Source organism: Giraffa tippelskirchi, chromosome 2, assembly GCF_054371585.1.
Source record: "Giraffa tippelskirchi isolate mGirTip1 chromosome 2, T2T-mGirTip1v1.2.pri, whole genome shotgun sequence".
In the NCBI taxonomy this organism is placed as follows: Eukaryota; Metazoa; Chordata; class Mammalia; order Artiodactyla; family Giraffidae; genus Giraffa; species Giraffa tippelskirchi.
This window is the reverse complement of record NC_137276.1, coordinates 101,681,398-101,703,560: the sequence shown is the minus strand read 5'-3', so window position 1 is coordinate 101,703,560 and position 22,163 is coordinate 101,681,398. Positions and strand designations below refer to the sequence as shown.

The 22,163-nt window shown below is 40.6% G+C and overlaps 2 long non-coding RNA genes across 4 annotated transcripts in view; one reads left to right on the top strand and one right to left on the bottom strand.

Moving 5' to 3' along the window:
* Nucleotides 1–3,057: 3,057 nt before the first annotated feature.
* Nucleotides 3,058–16,039, bottom strand: LOC145539866 (uncharacterized). 3 transcript variants are annotated; one of them, XR_014078014.1, is made up of 6 exons: nucleotides 15,580–16,039; nucleotides 15,190–15,487; nucleotides 14,049–14,147; nucleotides 13,826–13,878; nucleotides 13,016–13,147; nucleotides 3,058–3,454 (listed from the first exon to the last, which is right to left on the bottom strand). It is a non-coding gene; the product is annotated as an uncharacterized LOC145539866 (long non-coding RNA). The 3 variants fall into 3 exon arrangements; XR_014078013.1 differs by lacking the exons at nucleotides 13,826–13,878; nucleotides 14,049–14,147 and having other exon boundaries at nucleotides 13,016–13,187; nucleotides 15,190–15,583; XR_014078012.1 differs by lacking the exons at nucleotides 3,058–3,454; nucleotides 13,826–13,878; nucleotides 14,049–14,147 and adding an exon at nucleotides 8,436–9,828 and having other exon boundaries at nucleotides 13,016–13,187; nucleotides 15,190–15,580.
* The window catches only part of LOC145539865 (uncharacterized), a 25,877-nt gene continuing 19,367 nt past the window's right edge, over nucleotides 15,654–22,163 (top strand). The window contains exon 1 of the long non-coding RNA XR_014078011.1: nucleotides 15,654–15,728. This is a non-coding gene — a long non-coding RNA (uncharacterized LOC145539865). The remainder of the gene's footprint in view (nucleotides 15,729–22,163) is intronic.

The window sequence follows — 22,163 nt, the reverse complement described above, 5'->3', positions numbered from 1 at the left end:
GCAACTCTCCCACATTCACCTTTAGAATTCACACTGAATGAATTCAAGGATTTAAAGAAAGAGTTGAGAAATATTTGCTCATTTTGTAGATGTCCTGTTTATGCCCAATTCAAAGTGTGCCATTAATTTGCAAATGGTCACTTCCAATATAATAATAAAAAAGCCGGCTTCTAGCATTTATCTTTGTAAATGCCTTTTCTTAGGAGTTTAGATTTGAATAAAGGTAACAGAATTATCAAGAGGTGGCCAGTCCACACGGCATCCAGTACTATTTCTTGAGTATTGAAATAATGAATTAAATAACAGTAGGATGCTACTTCTTTCCACGCTATTATACTCATAAAGGGATTAGTTTAGTCTCACTGATGGTCATTTGATATGTCAACGGGAGAAATGAAGCAGGAGAGTATGTTCTGCTATGCTTTTATTTTTTGGTAAGAGCTTTATTGAGACATCATTCACCTACCATATGGCTCACCCATTTAAAGAGTTCAATTCATTGGTTTTCTGTATATTCACAGGGCTGTGCAAACTGCACTACAATCAATTTCCAAACATGTTTTTCATTAACAGTCACTTCCCTCTCCCATTTCCCCTCAGCCTTTACAGCTCTAGGTAGCCACAAACCTACTTTTTGCATCTATGGATTTTTATGGATTTTCCCATTTGGGACATGTCATATGCATGAAATCATATATAGTCTTTTATGACTGTCTTCTTTCAATTAATATAATATTTTTGAGGTTCATCTATACTGTTACATGTATCCTTACTTCATTCCTTTTTATTGTTGGAGGATATTCCATTATACAGATACATCACATTTTATTTATCCATTCACTGATTGGTGCTTGTATTGTTTCCACTTTTGGCTATTCGGAATAATGCTGATATAAACATTTGTATACAACTTTTTGCATAAACATATGTTTTCAATTCTCTTTGGTATATACCAAAGAGTAGAATTTCTGGGTCATGTGAGAAGTCTATGTTCGTCTTTGGAGAAACTGTTAAGCTGTTGCCAAAGCTGCGACACCATTTTACATTCCCACCAGTCGTGTGTGAAGTGGTATCTCGTTGTTGTTGTGAGTTGCATTTCCCTGATGGCTAATAATATCAAGTATCTTTTCATGTACTTATTGGCTATTTGTATATCTTCTTTAGAGAAATATCTATTCAGATTCTTTGTTCACTTTTTAACTGGGTTGTATTCTTATTATGAGTTCTAAGAGTTTTGATGTTCTTTTTTTAAAAATAAATTTATTTATTTTAGTTGGGGGCTAATTACTTTACAATATTGTAGTGGTTTTTGCCATACATTGACATGAATCAGCTCTGGGTTTACATGATATGCTTTTGAGTAACAGCATGAAGTGGAAAAATATGGGTATCTCTGAAAATGGTAGTGATATACATATTGATTGAGATGCTTGGAATTACATAAGAGCTGGAGGGCACTGTAAAGATGCCCAAGGTCAAGCCCTCCTTTTATAGATAAGGTATCAAACTATTATAAAAATTAAATGATTTCCTGAGAAGCACAGCCAGAAGATTAAAGAATGGAGATTCAAACCCAAGTGTTTATACAGAATTTGCCACTCTACTTGATTCATTGCTTTGAAATGCAAAATGATGCTCTGTGATGGCAAGAATTCTTAGATCTTTCTTTGCCTCTTGTTCTTTAATGATCAATACACTGTTTATATTTATTGCTGTAGATCATACCGGGTTTCTCTTTACCAGGGCAGGACTAATGGAGAATGAGTTAGAGCAGTGTTAGAGAATGAGTTAGAGCTCAAGTTAGACTTGAGCATGCATCAGAATTGCTTGGTGAGCTTGTGAAAACACAATTGTGCCCAACATACATAATATGCAGTATGTAAATATATATATATTTAAGATAATGACATGTGATGCACAAGTGCCAGTGACAAAGGTTGAATAATGTATAGCACTTATTACATGAACTCCAAATAAACATTTATTAAGTGGGAACTGAAAAACATAGTTTAATGTGTAATCTTACAACCATGGTTCTGAAATGAGCATGTACCAGAATCACCTGGAGGGCTTATTAACACATGTATTGCTGGACCCTACCTACCAAGTTTCAGATTTAGAAGAGCTGTGGAGGGACCAATAATTTGCGTTTCTAACAAGTTCCCAGGTGGTGCTGATGCTTATAGATCCAGCGACCTCACTCTGAGAACCACTGCACAAGAGGGAAGAAAACATTTCAGTGTCAGGGGCAGAGATACTGTGATGGAGGGCAGGACCAAATTATAATACAATGCCATATACAAGTGAACAATTTTTCCAGATGTTCTTAATTTTAATCTTTTTTCAGTACATACTTTGAAATACATGATTTGCTTTTCCTTACACTTGCTTGAAAGGGAGCAAAAATGCCAGTTATTTTGATTTCCATAATCACAAATTACAGAACTTTGTACCATCAAACATTATATATAATTACACATATATATAATGTATACAAAACATTATATATAATTATGTATACATGAAAACATTTGACAAGGCTATTTGACTTCACTTGTAACATAGAATGTTTGTCCTAAAACAAGACAGCAAGAGGATATCATTATGATACAGCTGGAAAGCTGATCACATTTCTCTAAAGAGGTCAGTCATGGCCAAAGTGCTTAGATTACTTAACACTGATACTTGTATACCATAGGTGCTCTGTAAATAAAGAACCTATGTTATTGAATGGATGAATGCTTTCTCTGTCATGGGTTTTACTTTGGTTCAGACATGATAAATTTCAAGTTGAAGAACATGGCTGATATGTTTAGTTATATTTTTCAGACTTCCGTATCAAAGTGAAAGGCATAGGCATTTTATTGTCTTTCTGAATCCTTGTATATCATCTTCTGTTGGGAGTTCTGAACCATGTCTGAACTTAACCTTTAGGCTTTAGGTAATCAACTATATGGTTGGCCTGAAGAGTCATTAGGTTTTTCCTGTAACAGTTCTAAGAGAATTTTAACAAGAAGCATTTGGAAGTTACAAATAAATTAGCTTAGACTGAGTATCTTTGAAATCTTTATTTATTTTTTAAAATTTTACTTAAAATTTTTTAAATTTATTTTTGGTTGTGCTGGGTCTTTGTTGCAGCATGGGCTTTTCTCTAGTTGCTGTGAGCAGGGGCTACTCTGTAGTTGTAGAGTGTGGGCTTCTCATTGAGGTGACTTCACTTGTTGCAGAGCCCCAGCTCTATGGGTGTGCAAGCTTTGGTAGTGGCAGCTTCCAGACTCTAGAACATAGGCTTGATAGTTGTGGCACACAGGCTTAGTTGCTTGGCAGCACATGGGATCTTCCTGGACCAGGGATCGAACTTGTATCTCCCGCACTGGCAGGTGAACTCTTCATCACTGTGCCACCAAGGAAGCCCTGTCTGAAGTCTTCAGCATACTTATTGTTTTGGTTGAATCTAGTTTAAGAAGTAAGGAAATTCTTGTGTTTAACCTTTGTAAAGATATTAATCATTCAAAATAGTGGATCTAAGGGTGAATAAAACTTGGAAAATTCTCATGATGTAAGACACCAAGTGGGCTTCCCAGGTGGCTCAGTAGTAACGAATCTGTCTGCCAGTGCAGGAGATATGGGTTCGATCCCTGGGTCAAGAAGATCCCCTGGAGGAGGAAATGGCAACCCACTCTAGTATTCTTGCCTGGGATATCCCATAGACAGAGGAGTCTGATGAGCTACAGTCCATGGAGTTGCAAACAGTTGGACACAACTGAGCAGGAGCAGCAGCAGCAGCATCCCCCAATATTTATACTATCCTTCTTTTTATTAACAAATCACTTCCCCACAATTTTAGCTGGGCATGTGTCCAACCAGACAGAGAGCACATTTCCCAGCCTCCCTAGGTGGGAGGCTGTGGAGGTGGCCATGTGACTACATTCTGGTCAGTGGAATATAAACAAAAGTGATGTGTGGTCTCTGGGTCACGCCTTAAAAAGGAAGTTCTTTGCCAACCATTATCTCTCTCCTCCTCACTGCTGGCTGGGATATGACCCTTCCACAAATGAAAGCTGTATATTGAGAATGTAGAGACACCTATCAGCCACTAACTCCAGAATAAGAAATAGATTTGTCTTATTTAATACCCGATATTTTAGGTTCTTCTTAGCTTATACCCTAATACATGTATTATCTCATTTAATCCTTATAATTAACATGTCAGGTATTTATTGGTACCCACACTTATAGATGAAGAAAGGAGAGATTAATTTGCCCAAGCAAATGGGAAAACTGAAATTGAAGTCCTGATAACCTGTATTCAAGTCTAATTCTTTTTTCCAAATGGATTGTTTTCAGGAGAAAAAGAAAAACATTTTCTAGTCCAGAAAGTAAAATGCCAAGGAGACATGACTGAAAGTTCATAAAATTAAGTAAGTATAGTTTGAACAGGTCTTGTTTATTAAATCTTATCTATTAGAGCTGGGGGATGCCTTTGAAGATTGAAACCAGAGAGTTAAAGTTAATAGAAAATAAGAACTATTTTGCATAGAAAATCAACTAAGAGAAGTTACTAGCCTAAGAAGAAGTAAAGACAATAGAGTCATGTTAGGGAAATTTTGTGGGTGTTTGGATATATCCTTAACTTGTAGTTTTAAGTTTTCAGAAGGAACTCTGCCTTCCCCACTCTCTGCCAGAAATCTCAGATGGACTGGCTAAAACAGCATGGTGTTCCTTAAATTCTCATGCTGGTGCTAGCATAGCACACCAAGCTGTGAGCAGCTATGCTGCCAACAACTCAATGAGCAAGAAGCAGACCATATGCTAAGACATGACCTCTATAAATGTCCTTAACTTCACAGTGATGAAAAAGCAGGTGCTTAATAACCATATTTCAAAATTATGTCACAGTTTGGATTTTGGAAGAACATCAACTCATCCTGTATCCACAACCAAAAGACTGAAAATTGTCTTTGAGTTGGTTGCTCTTGGAAGTTTTCTTATGTGAGGACCTTCAGAACAAAAGTGACGCAAGTTGTTCTTTGTCTTTGAGAAGGGCCGTGTTCTCCTATGTGGTCTCAAGTTATCTGCCTTCTTCCCTTTTCTTCTAACAAGTGTGCTTTGGTCAAGGTTACCCTACTTGAGAAGATCCCCTGCAGGAGGAAATGGCAACCCACTTCAGTATTCTTGCCAGGATAATCCCATGGACAGAGGAGCCTGGCAGGTCCCTGGGGTCCCAAGGAATCGGACTCAACTGAAGTGACTGAGATCCCCACTCAAGCCCTACCCTCCCTTTTCCTCCTACCCTGCTTCTTTCTATTTATGCTAGAGAAAAGAATGTCCCTCCTTTCTAAGTCCAGACCCCTTGTCTTCTTCTTTTGCTAGGATATTGCTACATCAATAGTCTCTCTTATAATTGACTTCCCAACCTTTCCATCTGGTGATCCCTGTCCCTTCTTAACACACAAACAACCCCCTTGTGGTGGTTTTGTAATGTGTTAACTTGACTAACACACATGCAACCCTCTTGTGGTGATTTTGTAATGTGTTAACCTGAACTGCATTTCCAAGAATTCTCCTCCTTGTGTATTTCTAGTTATTTGGGTCAGAGTGAGATTCCTGTGGGAGACTGGGAGGGTGGAAGTGAAGCAGCAGCCATTTTGTAGTTTGTACACGTTGCCACTTATCTGTTGGCTCAGTTGGTTGCTGTGAGGCAGCAGCCAGGTATGCAACTATCCTACCTTCCCCTGGACCATCCTTTTGTGCTCCCTTTCTAGGCCAGGTGTATGAATTCAGCTCCATGAGGAAGTCTCCAGATCCCACAGGACACACCTTACTATGCAGAGGCAGCAAGAACTGACAAGGGTCTTGGTTCATCCTTGTGGGGCTCCAGCTCATGTTTGTGGATTCTGGACTGCTCTTAATCTCCTCCATTTTACAGCCATCTTCCCTTCTGTTGACCCTGTGGACTTTATGCTCCAGCTCCAGATCAAAGACAGCCTCACAGAGACTGCTCGACCAGCTCCCATAATTCCATAAGGTCAAATTCCTGTGACAAATCCCTGTGTGTGTGTGTGTGTGTGTGTGTGAGTATGTGCATACACACATCTCCTAGTGCCTGGCTGTTACTGATAAACACCTCTTGACATCTTTGCCTAACACCCTCTAATTATATACTGCCCACATTCCTCCTATTTTATCTCAACATTCTCTAGAATGTAGTTTATAGTCAATACCTTACTGCAACACATTCAAGTGTTTCTCAAAGTCAGAACACTTGTTAAAAATGCAGATTCCAAGGCCCCACACCTCCACACTAACTGAACCAGAATCTCTTGTGATGGACCTTGGAATATGCATTTTGGATAAGGTCTCCCCAGAATGTGATGCACAGTAAAGTTCAAGCACAATATAGTGCTTGATTCCCTGTACACTAGACCTTCTTCCCTCACTGTCTTCTGTACCATCTGTTGTTCTTCAGTCACTCAGTCGTGTCCAACTCTTTTTGACCCCATGGACTGCAGCATGGCAGGCTTTCCTGTCCTTCACCATCTCCCAGAGGTTGCTCAAACTTGTGTCCATTGGGTCAGTGATGCCATCCAACCATCTCATCCTCTGTTGTCCCCTTCTCCTGCTGCCTTCAATCTTTCCCAGCAACAGGGTCTTTTCTGAGTTGGCTCTTCCCATCAGGTGGCCAAAGTATTGGAACTTCAGCTTCAGCATCAGTCCTAATGAATATCCAGGATTAAATTCCTTTAGGATTGACTAATCTGATCTCCTTGCAGTCCAAGGGACTCTCAAGAATCTTCTCCAACACCACAGCTCAAAAGCATCAATTCTTTGGCATTCAGTCTCCTTTATGGTCCAAATTTCACATCCTTACATGACTCCTGGAAAAAACATAGCTTTGGGTATATGGACTATTCCACTTGAAGCTGTTCTCTTGAACAGCATGGATGGATTTTTTGTTTGTCTTTTCTCTGGTTTTGATCCTCAGGAGCAGTTGACATTATTGAAAAATCCTTTCTTTTTATTCTTTATGTCCTTATAACTGTATGTCTGGATTGGTATCCCTAAAATTTTCTAATCTGCTCCAGATACTTGGCCCTTAGGAAACTACCCTAACTCTCTGTCTTACTACTTCTTACTTACTACTCCTTTTTGTTTTCTTAGCTAGCATTTTCCAATGTAGTATCTCAATTCAACTAAGGAATGTATTGAACAATTACTGTGCCCTGGGCTGTGCTGGCCCCTGGGAATAATCCTTACACTCTAGGAGCTCACAGTCTAATCATCCAAGAGATGATTATAATTAAATGATCAATTGTAATTTTGGGTAATAAGTGCTTCCAGCATGAGTAGTGAGTGCTAAGATGGAACAGGCCAGGGCAATATGCCTAGAAAAAATGAAAGTGTTAGTTGCCCAGTCATGTCCGACTCTTTGCAATGCCATGGACTATAGCCCACCAGGCTCCTTGTCTATGGAATTCTCCAGGCAAGAATACTGGAGTAACCATTCCTTCCTCAAGGGGATCTTTCCTACCCAGGGATTGAAATCTGGTCTCCTGCATTGGCAGGCAGATTCTTTACCGTCTGAGCCACTGGGGAAGTCCTATATGCCTAGAGGAAGACTTAGAGAATTGTCACTCCAGCCAGGTACAGAATTGATTGAGGATGTTCCAGCAAAGAAAAGAGCCTGTCCAAAAGGTAGGAGGTATGAGGGATCAAGGTACATTCTAGGACTTGTAAATAATTTGTCTTGTCATGTGAGGGAATGGCTAACATGAAGTTGACCAGGTAAATTAAGGGTGCACACAAAGAGCCTTAACCACCTTATTAAGAAGTTGGTCTTTATTCTAAGATGGCATTAGGGAGTTTTAAGTAGTAGAGAAAAAGGGTGACAGATTCATGCTTCGGAAATACTCTCCTAGTAGTGGTGATAAAGGTGGCACTCCCAAAGCCAGGAGCCAGGAGAGCCAGTTAGGAGGCTCTTGTAAAAACTCAAAGTGAGAAATTGTGTGTCCCTGAGTCAAGCCTGGTTAGGGTGGTGGAAGATGAAGAGAGATATCTGGGAGATGGGTTTGACAGAACTCGGTGGCTGATTTGATCTGGGGTGGCTGGGGTGTGGGGTGGGATTTGGGAGTGAAAGAGAAAGAGGAGCCTAGGATATGGTGTAGATTTCTGGGTTTAGTGAGTAGGTTATACACCTTTGTCTTAGGGATTCAAGGAGGAAAAACAGGATGGGATGAGGACAAGGACCAGGAATGAAGAGTTTGTTTCTGTGCCTGTTTAGGTGATATTCAGTAGACAGGTGAACATAAGGATAAGCAGGCATGCTTGGGGGGCTGGGCCTTGCTGACCATTATTGACTCTGCTTTTTGGGGCACCCCAAGTCATGTCTGCTTATCTCAGCTTTTATAAGGAGAAATGACTACCCAACACATTGAAACATTCTAAGAGAATTAATTTATTAGTTCTGTCCTTCTATAAACTCTGTAACTTAATACTTCTTGCTCTCTCCATCTTCCTGTTCTCTGAGCAGCACTGAAGGGGAAGCTGTGGAAGACTGAATAATGGTCCCTCAAAGATGTCCATGTCCTAATTCCAGGGACTTCTGAATATGCCACCTACATGGCAAAAGGGTTTTTGCAGATATCATTAAATTAAACATCTTGAGATGGGGAGACTAACCTGGATACTGTGAGTGGCCCAGTGTAAGCACAAGCATCCTTATAAGAAGGTGGTGGGAAGGATGGAGTTAGAGGAGATATGATGAGGGAAGTAGTGGTCAAGGTGATACAGGGCCATTAGGCAAAGAATGCAAGTGGCCTCTTGAAGCTGAAAAATGCAAGGAAATGGAATTTCCCCCAGCCTCCAGAAGGAAGCAGATCTGTCTACACTTTGACTTCAGGCCAATGAGACTGAATTTGTACTTCTAATCTCCAGAACTGAAAGATAATACATTTTGTTTTATGTCACTAGATTTGCTGTAATCTGTTACATCAGCAGTAGGAAACTAAGACAGAAATTATCAACAATCGAAGCTGGAGAGATACATGATGGCCTTAGATGTTGGCATGACTGAAATCTCAAATCCTGCCTCATAAGGGCTGGGTTGTGTGTGTGCATGCTAAGTCACTTCAGTCGTGTTTGACTCTGTGTGATCCTCTGGACTGTAGCCTGTCAGACTCCACTGTCCATTGGATTCTCCAGGCAAGAATACTGGAGTGGGTTGCCATGCCCTCCTCCAGGGGATCTTCCTGACACAGGGATCAAACCCATGTCTCTTATGTCTCCTGCATTGACAGGTGGGTTCTTTACCACTAGCACCACCAAGGTCTGGGATGTTGTTGTTCAGTTGCTAAGTTATGTCCGACTCTTTGCAACCCCATGGACTACCGCACGCCAGGCTTCCTTGTCCTTCACCATCTCCTGGAGTTTGTTCAAAGTCATATCCATTGAGTCAGTGATGCCATCCAACCATCTCATTCTCTGTCTCCTCCTTCTCCTCCTGCCTTCAATCTTTCCCAGCATCAGGATCTTTTCCAAGGAGTCAGTTCTTTGCATCAGGTGGCCAAAGTATTGGAGCTTCAACTTCAGCATCAGTCCTTCCAATGAATATTCAGGGTTGATTTCCTTTAGGATTGACTGGTTTGATCTTCTTGCAGTCCAAGGGACTCTCAAGAGTCTTCTCTAGCACCACAGTTTGAAGGCATCAATTCTCCAGCCCTCAGTCTTCTTTACAGTCCAATTCTCACATCTCTACATGGCTACTGGAAAAACATAGCTTTGCCTATATGGATCTTTGTCAGAAAATTGATGTCTCTGCTTTTTAATACACTGTATTAAAAATTACATTAAAGATTATATTAAAGATTACATCAGTCCAAAAGACCCCAGTGCCCACATTCATTATTTCTTGGTTGGATACTAGTAACCCATCCAAGCAATTATACTGTATTGTCATCTCTTTTGCCAAATTAGTCATTTCCAGACATTAGACTGCATCAGAGTCACTTAGAGAGTGATTTCTAGCACCCCGCCCCCAGTAGTTTTCATATACAGCATGAGAATTTTCATTTATAACAAGCTTCTCACTGATGGTATTTATCTGGGGATCACAACTTTGAGAACTAGTCTAATATCTATACTGATCTCTTTGTACTCACTCTAAGAGGTGCTATATAGATCTCTCACTTTATTACACTGTCAATTCTCTTAGGTCTCATTCTTCTCTTTATCCTCAGAGTTGGCAACATGCCTGACCAAGTAGACATTTCATGAATATCTGCGGATCCCCTGGGTAGCCCTTACGTTTTCTAAAAGCTAGGGACCCAGCTTCTTTCAGCAAAACATTATATTGCACAACGCCTTCTTTAAGATACAACAATTGTTTACAACTCCAGAAAATTTCGTTGAGATATGAGCAATTGGACACTATCTCCAATAGGTTGAGCACAGTCCGCTCTCCAGTACTTTTATATGTCTGCAAAACCAAACTAATTATCTTTTGACTGTTGGCAAATTCTCAATAAGACATCTGTCAAGTGAAATACTATCACAAAGTATTTGGTGACATAAGGAAGAAAGAAATTAGAAGAATAAATATTTCCCTCCACGGGGGGCAGGAGAGGTGGTGAAGAGAAGAAAACCACATTAGTAGTTTAAAATGCTCTTTTCTTATGAGAGCATTGAGGAGCAACAATGTTGGTTTTTACCAGTTAACACCGGGTTCCCGGAGACGATGCAGTTCCGTTTCAGTGCAGCCTTTCCCTGACAGCTCAAAGCTTGGCTTTGCCCCAGAACCATTTTCTAGCCTGATGTGACTTCCCAGTTGAGTGCTAAAGAGAAGAGGCTCTCCAAGCAGGTTTTTGATCTTTCATAATGTTTTTAGAATTCTTGTGTTAAGGTGTCTAGAGGTCCTTGTATACCAGATTCTTCAAACAATATTCTTTCTAGTTCAGTTCAGTTCAGTCGCTCAGTCGTGTCCGACTCTTTGCGACCCCATGAATTGCAGCACGCCAGGCCTCTCTGTCCATCACCAACTCCCGGAGTCTACCCAAACCCATGTCCATCGAGTCCGTGATGCCATCCAACCATCTCATCCTCTGTCATCCCCTTCTCCTCCCGCCCCCAATCCTACCCAGCATTAGGGTCTTTTCCAATGAGTCAACCCTTTGCATGAGGTGCCCAAAGTATTGGAGCTTCAGCTTCAACATCAGACCTTCCAATGAACACCCAGGATTGATCTCTTTTAGGATGGATTGATTGGATCTCCTTGCAGTCCAAGGGACTCTCAAGAGTTTTCTCCAACACCACAGTTCAAAAGCATCAATTCTTCGGTGCTCAGCTTTCTTCACCGTCCAACTCTCACATCCATACATGACTACTGGAAAAACCATAGCTTTGACTAGACGGAATTTTGTTGGCAAAGTAATGTCTCTGCTTTTAAATATGCTATCTAGGTTGGCCATAACCTTCCTTCCAAGGAGTACGTATCTTTTAATTTCATGGCTGCAATCACCATCAGCAGTGGTTTTGGAGCCCAAAAAAATAAAGTCTGATACTGTTTCCACTGTTTCCCCAACTATTTCCCATGAAGTGATGGGACCAGATGCCATGATCTTAGTTTTCTGAACGTTGAGCTTTAAGCCAACTTTTTCACTCTCCTCTTTCACCTTCATCAAGAGGCTCTTTAGTTCTTCTTCACTTTCTGCCATAAGGGTGGTGTCATCTGCATATCTGAGGTTATTGATATTTCTCCCGGCAATCTTGATTCCAGCTTGTGTTTCTTCCAGCCCAGCGTTTCTCATGATGTACTCTGCATATAAGTTAAATAAGCAGGGTGACAATATACAGCCTTGACGGACTCCTTTTCCTATTTGGAAACAGTCTGTTGTTCCATGTCCAGTTCTAACTGTTGCTTCCTGACCTACATACAGGTTTCTCAAGAGACGTCAGATGGTCTGGTATTCCCATCTCTTTCAGAATTTTCCACAGTTTATTGTGATCCACACAGTCAAAGGCTTTGGCATAGTCAATAAAGCAGAAATAGATGTTTTTCTGGAACTCTCTTGCTTTTTCGATGATCCAGCTGATATTGGCAATTTGATCTCTGGTTCCTCTACATTTTCTAAAACCAGCTTGAACATCTGGAAGTTCACGGTTCACGTATTGCTGACGCCTGGCTAGGAGAATTTTGAGCATTACTTTACTAGCATGTGAGATGAGTACAATTGTGCGGTAGTTTGAGCATTCTTTGGCATTGCCTTTCTTTGGGATTGGAACGAAGACTGACCTCTTCCAGTCCTGTGGCCACTGCTGAGTTTTCCAAATTTGCTGGCATATCGAGTGCAGCACTTTCACAGCATCATCTTTGAGGATTTGAAATAGCTCAGCTGGAATTCCATCACCTCCACTAGCTTTGTTCGTAGTGATGCTTTCTAAGGCCCATTTGACTTCACATTCCAGGATGTCTGGCTCTAGGTGAGTGATCACACCATTGTGATTATCTGGGTCGTGAAGATCTTTTTTTTACAGTTCTTCTGTGTATTCTTGCCACCTCTTCTTAATATCTTCTGCTTCTGTTAGGTCCATACCATTTCTGTCCTTTATCGAGCCCATCTTTGCATGAAATGTTCCTTTGGTATCTTTAGTTTTCTTGAAGAGATCTCTAGTCTTTCCCAATCTGTTGTTTTCCTCTATTTCTTTGCACTGATCGCTGAGGAAGGCTTTCTTATCTCTCCTTGCTATTCTTTGGAACTCTGCATTCAGATGGGAATATCTTTCCTTTTCTCCTTTGCTTTTCACTTCTCCTCTCTTCCAAGCTATCTGTAAGGCCTCCTCAGACAGCCATTTTGCTTTTTTGCATTTCTTTTCCATGGGGATTTTCTTGATCCCTGTCTCCTGTACAATGTCACGAACCTCCGTCCATAGTTCATCAGGCACTCTGTCTATCAGGTCTAGACCCTTAAATCTATTTGTCACTTCCACGGTATACTCATAAGGGATTTGATCTAGGTCATACCTGAATGGTCTAGTGGTTTTCCCTACTTTCTTCAATTTAAGTCTGAATTTGGCAATAAGCAGTTCATGATCCGAGCCACAGTCTGCTCCCGGTCTTGTTTTTGCTGACTGTATAGAGCTTCTCCATCTTTGGCTGCAAAGAATATAATCAATCTGATTTCTAGTTAGTTGGCCTGAAAGATATAATCAACCATTAGAATATGAATACGATATTCTGTAAGATTATAAAGTATATTTGCAACTTTCTTTTGTTATTCTAAGTTGGATGCAGTCCATATTGATTTGTCTTTTAGAATAAGACAGCATGGTTTCAGTAAGACAGCTAGGGGAGAGAGATTTAATCCTAGCATCTACTTTTATTTAAATAGGATTGATATATTTTGGAGGCCTGCAGTACTGCTACAGAGGTGGCAAATACATGACCTACCAGACTGCATCCACCTGACTACCCTCCTGAAAGCAAATGCATCTTCAAAATCCTTCTCAACATGTTGATGATATGGTTAGAAGCCTAGCTCTGGAGTCAAGAGAGAGCTGGGTTGGAATACATGCTGCTATAATTACTGAAGACATAGCTTTGGACAAGGTACTAATCTCTAGGAACTAGTTTTAGTTAGTAAAGAGTGGTAATGCTAGTAGGGATCTTACAAAGCTCTAATGAGCTTAAATGAGAGAACTTAACACATTCCTAGGAACAGAGCCCGGAACAAAGAGCTCCATAATGTTAACTATCCTTCCTCTTATTATTATTATTATTAGCTAGTAAGAAGGAGGCTTCCTAGGTGGCACAGTTAGTAAAGAATCTGCTTACCAATGCAGGAGACTCAAGAGATGTGAGTTCAACCTCTGGGTCGGGAAGAACCCCTGGGGGAAGAAATGGCAACCCTCTCCAGTATTCTTGTCTGGAAAATTCCATGGACAGAGAAGCCTGGGTGTCTGCAGTCCATGGGGTCACAAAGAGTCGAACATGACTGAGCTCATGCACACACACACACAAGAATGGGCAAAGGTGAAATTATTTGAATGGCACTCACCTCCATAGTGCTTAGATCATGTCTGGGCAGAGACCTTGTTTGTTAGGTTTCCAAGTTGCTTACCTTATCGGGCTCTATCCATCCAGCATGATGTCACACCTAAGTGAGTACACAGTCACCTACCCAACTGGGCTGCAACCTTCTGATTCCAAGCCCAGCTTTCCCTGCAACCTCAACCTCCTCCAAACCAACCTGCTCAAATTATGGTGCTTCAGATAGGAGAGGCTACTGCTACTGTCATTTGCCACATCCTATCAACCTTTAGAGGGCCCAGCTGAGAACTGAATTTTGTACCACTTATTGCTGTTCTCACTAGAGTTTAAAGATGTTGAATGCAAGAGCTACACTCCATTCAGCTCCCCAAGCATAGACTAAACTCATCTGATTCTCTCTACATACACGCTGACACCCCTCTAATTCAGCACCATCATCTCCTGCCTGGATTGATAAAATAGCCTCCTACATTGGCTCTTTTCTTTTCCCTCCCTCCCAACAAGTCTCCATCTTGGCTAGTTTGATATTTTTAAAATGTAGTCTTGACCATGATCCTTGCTTAACATTTTTCAACACCTTCCCAGGCTCTTGTGATAAAATTCAAAATCAAGAGCCAGGTTTCTGTAGGACAGTATGAATTTGCCTCTGCCTACTTCTCCTTTCCTGTATCATATTCTTCTCCTCTTCTGTATGTCACAGTTATATTTCAGATCCTCAAATAAACCAACCTCTTTCCTTTCTCAGGGCCTTTTTACATTCTATTCCTTTTGCCTAGAATGCTATTCCCCTGGCTCTTAACTTGCTTGGCTCTGACTCCCTCTTAGGTTCATCAGTTTCTTCTTCAGGGAAGCCTTCACTCATTCCCACTCCCTAATATAGACTATACCCTCACTTATTATTTGCTCCAGACTATTTGTATTTTTCTTTCATAGAGCTCAGCACATAACTCTTCACTTGCTTGTTGCATATTTCTCTCCCCTTCTACACTGTGATGCTCATGTGCTTAATCACTCTCCTAGCTCAGGGAAAATCTTAAGTAGATTTTGTTTAATTTCACAAATATAAGAGCAGGATCTTTCCCTTTCTCACCATTACACCACATGGTAGATTGTGAGGGCCCTAATTTCACTGAGGGGAGATTACTTACTGTGTCCTGGTATTTTGCAGTGAAGTGCCTGTCTTCATGTAGGAGTAAACTAAATCCAAAGCTAGGGGCTTGCTTGGAATATTTGTTGAGTAGGCTAAAATTTCTGTAACAAACTTCAACGTTTTAGTGGCTTAACAAGAAAAACTAACTTCCGTTCGCACAATGCGGATGTCTGTGAATTCTGGTCTGCATGAGACTGGAAACCCAGGGGCTCTTCCAAGTAGGGATGTGGGAACCCAGGCTTCTTCTATCTTTTGGTTCTGCCATTTTCTCTTGCCTTGAAACGTGTCATTTATATCTGACAGAACAGGAAAGAGGGAGCATTGGGACTACATTGGAAGCATTTATGGACAGGATAGAAAATGATGTGTATCACTTCCTCCCACACACCTTTGGCCAGAACTCCCTGGTTTATGATGTAACTTCATCTAGTTGCAAGGGAGGCTGGGAAATAGAACCTAACTGTGTGCCCAGGAAGAAGAGGCAAGGATGGAGTTTGAACACCTGGTAGATATAGACCCAGTGCTCCCTATGTGTTGGTAAATGCAGCCTGTTTGCCATCTGGCTCCTGGGTAGTCACAACTTCTCCTCATGCTGGCCCTGGGCTGAGATACAGCTTGTGCTCAGCCATAGCCCTTTTTGATCTGGAGTGTTCCTTCCAGCTCCCTTGCTGGCCTCTATGGCCACTCGCTTGCCCTCCATCTCTCTTCTCCCTTTCAGTGAAGATGAATCTTTGCCATTCCGTGCAGTGTCTGTGTGGGCTGAGGTCCTATTCATGCTAACATAGTGTTTATTCCTAATGTCATTTCTCTGGAGAAGGGAATGGCAACCCACTCCAGTATTCTTACCTGGAAATCCCATGGACAGAGGAGCCTGGTGAGCTACAGGCCATGAGGTCACAAAGAGTCAGACATGACTTAGTGCACAGCACAATGTCATTTCTATCCCCCTAAAGTGCAAGATGTCTTCTTTTTTCTCTGCTTTCTCCTTATTCTACCTTTCCCCTGAGGCAATGAGCATAGCTTAGCTACTTGATTGGGAACAGAGAAATAAAAAGTAACCTACTGGGAGAAATAACATTGATTTATATTTCAAAATCATTGTCCTACATCAAGTATAAACTCAATGAAGGTAGAGACCTTGTCTGTGTGTTCACCACAATATCTCCAGAATCTAGCAAACGACCCAGTAAATGTTTAGTGAGTAAATAAATGCGTGAGTAAGCACGTGAGTGTTGTAAGAAATATCATTTCTCATAGGTATTCTCTTGCATCTTGATTCTTTCACCCCTTCCCAGGCTTTCCTTCTCAGGGATGTGAGTGGTGCTCTGATGGCCCTGACAGTGCCCTGCATTCTGCAGGTTTGATATATTGTCTCATACTTTTTCAAGTATCCTCACAGACATTTGGAGAGATAAATAATCCAAGAAAACAGGACAGGGAACAATAATAAAAGGAAGAAGAATAAAAAAACACCCAGTGCCTGACACACAGAAGCCCTATAGCTGTTTACTGAATTAGAGAAAAGAAGAAATACCCAGTTTTCCCCCTTCAGGGCCTGAAATAGGCAATACATGAACATGCATTGAATTCCAAGATTCTTTCCATGAAAGTTTATTAATTATTATTGTTACTTTTGTCCTTCAGCAATAGACTAGATTTGTTTTTCTAGTTTGTGTCTCTGACTCTTAAGGCCAGGGAGAGTGCTGTAGGATGCTGGGGAAGAGGCAGGATCAGAAGGCACGAAGGTGGTCCTCAAGCAACATTGAGAAGGAAAGTGATGTGGCTTCATTTGGATTCTAAATCACTGGTCCTTTGCTATATTTTAGGGAGTGAACAGTTCAATGAAAAACTTTTTTAAAAAACCCCTCTTCAATTCTTGGAGGCCAGCATCACAGATTAGTACTTCGGCTCTCATATCAAACACCTTCTTTCTGGTCTATGTATATTTTATAGGCTGAAAGACAAAAACATTCCACACCCACCCCCTCTTGAAGCCAAAAAAGGCATCTGATACAATTCTGCAAAGGAAATACGGTTACTTTTTTTCTGCTGTGAATGAAAAAAATGACAGTAAGTGTAGCTATTATCTTGTGACCATGAGGGAGAGGTCCAGAGACCCACAGAGTGTCGGCCCTGACCTTGATGAACTGCTGAATCAATGGTAGCAGACACCAATCTTCAGACTTCTGTTATGTGAAGGAAAAGTAAACCCCCTCTTTGTTTAAGGCACTGAAATGAAAGATTCAATTTTAGCCTAAAGTATGCTTTACTGACAGTGCTTCTTTCTTTTATTTTCTTTTTTTCAGATAAAAATAAAGAAAGCAGCTGTATTTAATAAATACAGAAACAATTTCACAAAATATTAAAATAATATTTAAAAATATGAAATTACATAATAGGTGAAACAATTATGCAAAAGAACAAGGTTGGAGAACTCACACTGTCTGACTTCAAGACTTATTCTAAAACCAAGTTTTTGGAAAGTCTTTATAAATCAAAACAGTGTATATTGGCAAAATGGATCACTGGAACTTGATACATAGTCCAGAAAAGATCAAATTGCAAAATAGTTGTCATTGTGGAGCATTACAAATCACCTCTTCTGTCTAGAGCTTCAGGTCAGCTTGGTCCACAGTGACTAAGACTGAGACAAATTGTGATTATAATGAATATCAGTTTAGTTCAGTTCAGTTGCTCAGTCGTGTCTGACTCTTTGCGACCCTATGGATTGCAGCATGCCAGGCTTCCCTGACCATCTCCAACTGCTGGAGCTTGCTCAAACTCATGTCCATTGAGTTGGTGGTGCCATCCAACCATCTTATCCTCTGTCATCCCCTTCTCCTCCTTCCTTCAATACTTCTCAGCATAATGAATACAATTACAAGTAAATTCGGCAGTAGCCTTTTCTTGGCTGGGCTATGCATCTCCAATCTGTGATCGTCTTGCTATCCCACTCTGATATCCTTGGAGGTTTAGAAAAACTCCTTAGACCCTCAGGTGAGCAAGTCCTGGCACTGTCCTTTCCCAGTATCGGCTATACCACTTCTAGTCTGGAGCAGGTGCTGGAATGGTTCTTTCTGGCTCCTATCCCCCTTTTCCTGCCTTTACTAATTTTCTCCTTCAGACACATCAGCAGTGACAGATTTTATTTTCCTGGGCTCCAAAATCACTACAGATGGTGACTGCAGCCATGAAATTAAAAGATGCTTGTTCCTTGGAAAGAAAGTTATGACAAAAGCAGAGACATCACTTTGCTGACAAAGATCCATATAGACAAAGCTATGGTTTTTCCAGTAGTCATATATCGATGTGAGAGTTGGTCCATAAAAAGGCTGAGTGCTGAAGAATTGACGCTTTCAAACTGTGGTGTTGGAGAAGACTCTTGAGAGTCCCTTGGACTGAAAGGAAGTCAAACCAGTCAACTCTAAAGAAAATCAACCTTTACTATTCATTGAAAGGACTGATGCTGAAGCTGAAGCTCCAATTCTTTGGCTACCTGATGTGAAGAGCTGACTCTTGGAAAAGACCCTGATGTTGAGAAAGATTGAGGGCAAGAGTAGAAGGGGGCAACAGAAGATGAAATGGTTGGATGGCATCACCAACTCAATGGACATGAATTTGAGAAAACTCTAGGAGATAGTGGAGAACAGAGGGACCTGGAGTGCTACAGTCCTAGGAGTTGAAAAGAATCAAACATTCTGTCTCGCATAAAGAATAAGAGACACAGATGCATAGAACAGTCTTATGGACTTTGAGGGAGAAGGTGAGGGTGGGACATTCTGAGAGAATAGCATTGAAACATGTATATTATCACGTGTGAAACAGAACAGCATTCCAGGTTCGATGTATGAGACAAATGCTCAGGGCTGGGGCAATGGGATGACCCAGAGGGATGGGATGGGGAGGGAGGTGGGAGGGGGGGTTCAGGATGGGGAACACATGTTAACCCATGGCTGATTCATGTCAATATATGGCAAAAACCACTACAATATTGTAAAGTAATTAGCCCCCAACTAAAATAAATAAATTAAAAAAAAAACTGAAGTTAAAGGTATAGAAGCTGGTGGATTTTAAATAAATGTATATAAATTGGTACATTTAAAAAAAAAAAGAAAAGAATCAAACATGACTTAGTGACTGAACAACAACAGCAGACACATCATTCATCCCCTTCCATCAATTGTTTTTGTCTCCACTTCCTTCTTTCTTGTTCCTTCCCCTAGACAGTGAATCATATCATATCAAACCCTTGCTTTACCCTCTAATGGATTCCCATTTCATGGGGTGCATTCTTTCAACACAACAGATGACTTGGGGTGATTGTTTACCTGTTTGCCCACATCTTGGCATACCCAATCCTATCTGGACATTAAGATCTCCAGCCACACGTTTTCTTCCTGACCATTCTTCCTCCCCACCCTGCACTGATTGCTTCATCCATTAAAATTTTTTTTCTTCAAAGCTTTATTAATCTCTGATTATCTTTTTCATCATTTTATTTTCTTTATTTTTTCCATCTCCCGTCACCTAGATCTCCATAAAAGCAAAGACTTTATCTGCTAAAAGATGACATTTGTCTTTTGTTTATAAGAAAATGAATTAATCTTCAGGGAAAGGTCCAGGTAGGTTGTCCCTATTTTCTCAGGACAGTCCAGGTTGTTTCCATTCTCAAGAATGTTCTCATGGGATGCTGAGAATATTTTTCTCTGGGTCTCTTGTCTTTGGTGCTGAGCACTAAAATTTGTATTTTTTTTTTTTTTCAAATCGAAGTCTAGTTGTTTTACCATGTTGTGTTAGTTTTAGGTAGACAGCAAAGTGATTGTTTCATATATATGTTCTTTTCTCTTATAGGTTATTAGAAAATATTGACTACACTTCCCTGTACTGCACAGTAGGTCCTTGTTGGTTATTTACTTTATATATAGTAGTGTGTTTATGTTAATCCCAAACTCCTAATTTACTCCTCTCCCCTCCGTCTCCTTTAGTAATCATAAGCTTGTTGTATCTGTGGATCTATTTCTGTTTTGTATAAGTTCATTTGTATCTTTTTTCTTTAGATTCTACGTGTGATAATCATGTGATATTTGTCTTTGTCTGGCTTTCTTCACTTGGTATGATAATCTCTAGGTCCATTCATGTTGCTGCAAATAGCATTAGTTAGTTCTTTTTGACAGCTGAGTAACATTCCATTGTAATAAATATACCACATCTTTTTCATCCATTCATCGGCCAATGGACATTTAGGCTGCTTTCTTGTCTTGGCTATTATAAATAGTGCTGCTATGAACATTGGGGTGCATGTATCTTTTCAAATATATGCCCAGCAGTGGGATTGCTGGATCATATGGTAACTCTGTTTTTTGCTTTTTAAAGGGACCTCCTTACTTTTCTCCATTGTAGCTGTACTAATTTACATTCCCATCAACAGTGTAAGAGGGTTCCCTTTTTTTCACACCCTCTCCAGCATTTATTGTTTGTAGAATTTTTGATGATGGCCATTCTTACCTGTGTGAAGAATTATCATTTTGTGGTCAGTGCTCTTTGTAACCAAGCTTCCCTGACACAAGAAATCCTCAGCCTCAAGTAGATTTGATTTGAAGAAGAGAATGGATGTGGGGTAAATATACAAACTGTAAATGTCAGTTCCATCAGTTAAAAAAATTTTTTTCATACTATAAAAGTACGTTTGACTATTTTTAGTAATTGCAGAGTATCCTTGTATATGGATGACTGATAATTTATCTAACAAATCTCTTGTTAATGAAAATTTCAATTCTTTTCAGCTTTTTTCCTTGTTAACAATATTGTGACAATGAACATTCTTATATATTTTTGTATATATGTGAAAAATTTCATGAGGTTAAATATCTACATGTGAAATTTCTGAGTCAAGCAGTATGCATGATAACAAAGCTGATGGTTATTGTCTAAGGCTATTTGAAACAGGAAATTAACAGAATGATTCAGTTCAGTTCAGTTCAGTTGCTCAGTCGTATCCGACTCTTAGCGACTCAATGAAGTGCAGCACGCCAGGCCTCCCTGTCCATCACCAACTCCCGGAGTCTACCCAAACCCATGCCCATCGAGTCAGTGATGCCATCCAGCCATCTCATCCTCTGTCGTCCCCTTCTCCTCCTGCCCCCAATCCTCCCAAGCATTAGGGTCTTTTCCAATGAGTCAACTCTTCGCATGAGGTGGCCAAAGTATTAGAGCTTCAGCTTCAACATCAGTCCTTCCAATGAACAATCAGGACCCATCTCCTTTAGAATGGACTGGTTGGATCTTCTTGCAGTCCAAGGACTCTCGAGAGTCTTCTCCAACACCACAGTTCAAAAGCATCAATTCTTCAGCTCTCAGCTTTCTTTGCCGTCTAACTCTCATATCCATACATGACTATTGGAAAAGCCATAGCCTTGACTAGACGGACCTTTGTTGGCAAAGTTATGTCTCTGCTTTTAAATATGCTATCTAGGTTGGTCAAAACTTTCCTTCCAAGGAGTAAGCGTCTTTTAATTTCATGGCTGCAAGCACCATCAGCAGTCATTTTGGAGCCCCCCAAAATAAAGTCTGACACTGTTTCCACTGTTTCTCTTTCTATTTCCCATGAAGTGATGGGACCAGATGCCATGATCTTAGTTTTCTGAATGTTGAGCTTTAAGCCAACTTTTTCACTCTCCTCTTTCACTTTCATCAAGAGGCTCTTTAGTTCTTCACTCTCTGCCATAAGGGTGGTGTCATCTGCATGTCTGAGGTTATTGATATTTCTCTCGGCAATCTTGATTCCAGCTTGTGCTTCATCCAGCCCAGCGTTTCTCATGATGTACTCTGCATAAAAGTTAAATAAACAGGGTGACAATATACAGCCTTGACGTACTCCTTTTCCTATTTGAAACCAGTCTGTTGTTCCATGTCCCTTTCTAACTGTTGCTTCCTGACCTGCAAACAGGTTTCTCAAGAGATAGGTCAGATGGT